Source organism: Coenobita brevimanus, chromosome 58 (assembly GCF_032717465.1).
Source record: "Coenobita brevimanus isolate Jiangsu-jjx chromosome 58, ASM3271746v2, whole genome shotgun sequence".
Taxonomy (NCBI): Eukaryota; Metazoa; Arthropoda; class Malacostraca; order Decapoda; family Coenobitidae; genus Coenobita; species Coenobita brevimanus.
The window spans coordinates 4,187,318-4,192,567 of record NC_137011.1 but is presented as its reverse complement, the minus strand read 5'-3'; positions in this window follow the sequence as shown (position 1 = coordinate 4,192,567).

Below are 5,250 nucleotides of genomic sequence, written 5' to 3'. Positions count from 1 at the left end.
GTAACCACGAATACAAGCCTATAAGCGAAGGGAAGCACGCTAAGTACCTTCCCCACAGAATCCCACATGTTGCAGACCCCTGCCCCCAACACCTATTCCTAAGTGATTTATTTTGCTTATTACAGCTTACTCTCCTGCTCTCTTAGGTAAATTCTTATAATATCGCCTCAGTTTAGGATTACCAACGGAGGATATTAACCACCCATATCTTAAAATAAATCGCTAAGGAAGAGACGTTGGGGAGCTTCCTGAAGAGAGTGAAGATGCTGTGATAAGCTCAGACGAAAAGATAGGGAGGAAGGAAATACTTAACCCTTTCAGAACGAGGTTATATTCAGCTTATTTTGCTAATTTCAGATAACACTATGTTTAATCCCTCCATGTCCCTTTTTCTTGGAGTTTAAGGAAGCTCCCTAACACCTCTTCCTCACCGATTTATTATTGGATACGGTTGGCTAAAATAGCTTTGTACGATGTAAGGGTATGGTGATTTTATAATGATTTATGTAACACAGACGAGGACGGCAAGGTGTAATGAGCAAAATAAATCGCTTAGGAAGAAGTGTTAAGGAGCATATATCTCGCCAGTAGGCTGAGTAAAATCGTCTGGAGATAGCAAGAATAAAAAACGGAAATAGCGTCATCGTACTGAAGGAGTTAGAGCGAAGGTAAGGAGGGAAGAAAAGAAATGGAGAAATGAATTAAGGAAGGAGTAAGTAAAGCAGGAAGAAAAACAGGAAGAAAAACAGGAAGAAAAACAGGAAGAGTCATTTAAGGAGGGAAGGAAAGAGAGAAAAGGATTAAGGAAAGAAGAGGGTAAACAAGAAGAAGAAGGACATTAAGGTATACAGTGAGTGTATAAAGGTGAGACGAGGCCCGGGGAAAATGGGTTTAAGATTACGGAATATCTTGCGTAAAGATCTCTCTCTCTCTCTCTCTCTCTCTCTCTCTCTCTCCTTTTAAACCTATAAATAAAAGTAGTTACCGGTGCTTTATATTTTGGTGAGTAATTATATAGACACATTAATTTAGCGAGAATCATACAGTACATACAAGATGGACAACTAAATAAAATACAAAGGTGTGTGAAGGCTCAAGATAGAATGGTAAATCGGTGCATATTTTATTTTTTTCCTTCTCGGTTTGATTATTTCCTCGATTGAATTTTATGTTTTACGCGTGAAGATAATGTTGGCCCTGCGATTCTTGGTGTACTTAGAACGAACCATTTAATACGAACAGACAAGAATACTGAAAATGAAAAAAAAAAAAAAAATCCCAGCACAAGACTAGTAATGTCTATGTTGTGTTTGGAGGGCTGGGCTGATTACCATTTATTATCCAGAAATATTCGAATTAAATTAGATGTCGAAATTTATGATTAGATGATGATGATGATGATGATGATGATGATAATGATGATGATGATGATGATAGTGGTGATGATGATGATGATGATAATGATGGTGATGACGAAGAAATTCATCACGCGTTGACGATCCGGTAAAATAAACATGAAATTCAGACAATGATTTTCATCTGACAGAAACCCTACGTAGCCAGAAAATAAGAACAGGTGTAAACAGGTGTATGTGGGACTAATTAAGGTGTGAACGTAAGCAGGTATGTCAGTAGGCAAGAGTAGGCAACCAACACAGCAGTGGAGTGTGTACAGATGCGTCATTGCCAGGGAGAGGAAGTGAGTTGGCATTTACGATACGATGTTGTGTAAAATTATTGTAACTTACGAAAAAAAAGAAAAAGGAAAAATCATGTGTTGGGATAATGCTAAGGGAAGTGTGGTATTATATATTTTTTTTAGCGTCTTTCGTTAGTGCTGTGCGTCCTTTCGATCGTAGAGCATTTACGTAAATACCCAAAATCGTCGGGAATTTTCATCTGACCGTGGCGATGGGAGGTGCTTGCATGAACTCTTTTTATGTGATGGCAGTGTGGAGACACAGTGAAAGAGTCTGAGAAGGAAGGAAGTGAAGGAGCGTTGTGGTGTGGCTGTGGATGTGATAGGAAGCGTCAGGAGAAGCACACTGAGGTGGTTTGGCCATGTGGAGAGGATGGAGAGCGAGAGACTGACGAGGAGAGTGTATGTGAGTGAGGTGAAGGAGGGGAGAGGGAGGGGGAGGCCAAGGATAAGATGGAGGGATGGAGTGGAGAGGTATATGAGAGAGGGGGGTGTGAGCTGGAAGCAGGGCAGTGAAATGGCGGGGAACAGTTCAACATGGAGGTGATTTGTTTGTGGCCAACCCTTACGGGATTAGGTCTCTAGCAGTAGATAGATAGATAGAGAAGGAAGGACACTCTCTTCCGCTTGGGGAGGAAGGAGAACTAGGAAAGGCGAGATACAATGCTGGCGAAGTACGTGGGCGAATTTTTGCTTTTGCGTGTTCGTATGGGGTGTATGAGAGCACTTTTTTCCACACTCGGAAGTAATATTTTCTTTATCATTATTATTTTGTTATTCTGTTATTATTTTTATTAGTTATTAATATTATTATTATTATTATTATTATTATTATTATTATTATTATTATCATCATCATCATCATCATCGTCATTATTGATTTTAAAATATATAAAGTTTCATAATCATAGGCCTAAAAAGTGAAGCAATATTTATGTTCAAAATTGTACCTACACTTATCTATCGTAAGAAATTGCGTAAGTACTGTTAGGAAGTATGCGTAAGTACTGACAAGCTTGCGTAAGTAGAATGAGATGATCTTATGGGATGGCGAAAAAATGCGTAGTTACTATCACGTCAAAGAAAGCATATCTAATTATTTTCGTTGTAAGTATTTTTAAGGGAATATCCGTAAGTAGTTATGATCCGGTAAGTAGGATTGGATGTACTTACGGACTGTGGAAATTATGCGTAGGTTCTATTACGTGAATCTGCGTAAGTACTGTCATGCACGCGTAAGTAGGATTAGATGTACTTACGGGCCGTGGATGATACGCGTAGGTACTATCACGTTGATTTGCGTAAATACTGTCATGCACACGTAAGTAGGACTGTTTGGACTTACGGGCCGTGGATATTATGCGTAAGTATTAACACGTGATGGGTAGGATATGTTGGGATGTAGTTTTGCAGTAAGTACTTTTAGGGCATCCGTAAGTACCAGCACGCTCCTGTAAGTAGGCTGAGATGTACTTACGAGATGTGGGTAGCGTGAGTGCCGTAAGTATTTAGCACGAGAGGAGATGTGTCAGTATTCTGTAAGTACTTCTCAACTCGCTTTTGTTTAAGGTTGTGGCTAATACTCGTATGTGTAAGTACGTCAATGCTTCGTAAGTAGAACTAGGTCGAGATGTACTTACGGTCAGTAGGAAGAGCGCGTAAGTCCTATCACGTGAACGGGAGTATCTGTTCTTAAGTATCTATGTGTAAGTAGTTATAGGGAATACTGTCGGTACTGTAAGTCTCCCGTAAGTAGGGGTGGGTGTACTTACAGGAGGTAGAAGAGTTGTACTTACGGTAGGTAGAGGAGGGGTGTAAGTAGGTAGGTAGGTAGGTGGTGGAGGGGGAGGAAGCCAGCTCACCACACAACCTGCCTCACTGAGAAGAGGAACCACACTGATCTACCTACCTCACTCCTGCCTAACCTCCACCCCTGCCTCACCCCCTCCCCTCCCCTCCCTGCCTCCCTCCCCCTCCCCAGTCTCTCCTCCCTCACTCCCCCTCTTCTCTGACCTCCTCTTCTCTCTTTTTTTTTCATTTTCTTTATTTTGCATCTTTTAATTACTAATATTGTTTTATTAGTCTATTTTCCTCTTTCTACTAGTATTTTTATGCTCTCTCTCTCTCTCTCTCTCTCTCTCTCTCTCTCTCTCTCTCTCTCTCTCTCTCTCTCTCTCTCTCTCTCTCTCTCTCTCTCTCTCTCTCTCTCTCTCTCTAAACAATTTCATTTCTAAATTTGCAGACGACACAAAAATCGGCAACACTATATTAACTGAAGAAGACAGAATTAGCCTTCAAAATGACCTTAATAAAATTATCAGCTGGTCAGAAAAATGGCAAATGCCCTTCAATGTAAGCAAGTGTCAGGTACTGCAATGTGGGAAGAAAAACAAAAGGTATGATTACGAAATGAAGGGCCAAATCATTAGCAAGTCCTCACTAGTTAAAGATCTAGGCGTACTAATTTCAGGCGATCTGAAATGTTCAAATCAATGTATCTCTGCCGCCAATAAAGCCAACAGGGCCCTAGGCTTCATCAAAAGACATTTTACATATAAAAGCAAAGATATTGTAATCCCCCTATACAAAAGCATAGTCAGGCCACACTTAGAGTTTGCAGTGCAATTTTGGTCGCCTCACCTAATTAAAGATATAGAAATACTGGAAGCGGTCCAGCGTAGGGCTACCAAGTTAATCCCGTCCCTGAGGAACAAACCATACCTCGAGAGACTCAGAGAATTAAACCTATTCTCTCTTAGAAAACGGAGACTCAGGGGACAACTGATTGAATGCTTTAAGATTCTAAAAGGCTTCAGTAATACTGATTCAAACAAGCTATTCACAGTAATTACCGAGACTGTAACTCGAGGAAATGGTATGAAGTTGCAAACAAGAAGGGCTAATCTTGATACAACCAAAAACTTCTTCACTTACTCTGTTGTAAGCGAATGGAATAAACTCCCTGGGAATGTGATTGAGAGTGGTACCATAAATACGTTTAAAAAGAGACTGGACATGTATCTCGACGTAATTGGTATCGTTTAGTTAGGATGGAGCAATTTGCATATTCGCGTCTGCATTCATGTGTCTATTAGACACAAACAATATTCTAGAATATATATAATAGATAAACTTTCTGTTCATCTTCCGATTAAAAAAAAAAAAAAAAAAAAAAATCCATGTATAGAGTAAGTATGTGGCTGTATGCCCAAATTTTCCTTTTCCACATTATTCTACTTTCTGCCGATCCTATAAAATTCCTTCAGGTTTTTCATTCCTGCAAGGTATTACTTCCTCCCTTGTTTCCTGTACGGCTAATGCCGGAGGGTCTGGAGGGTGGGGGAGAGAGCCTTCTGCTGTGCTATCCTTTTCTCCTGCTCCTGTGCACTATGTTAGGATTAAGGCCGGACCACCTCGTAGGGACCGTAAGGTCTGTGTGGTCTGTGTATCTATGTAACTCTATGTAACTCTCTCTCTCTCCTCTTCCCTTCCCTCTTCCCTCCCTCTACTTTTCTCTGCCTCCCCTCTCCCTCCCTCCTCCCTTTCCCTCC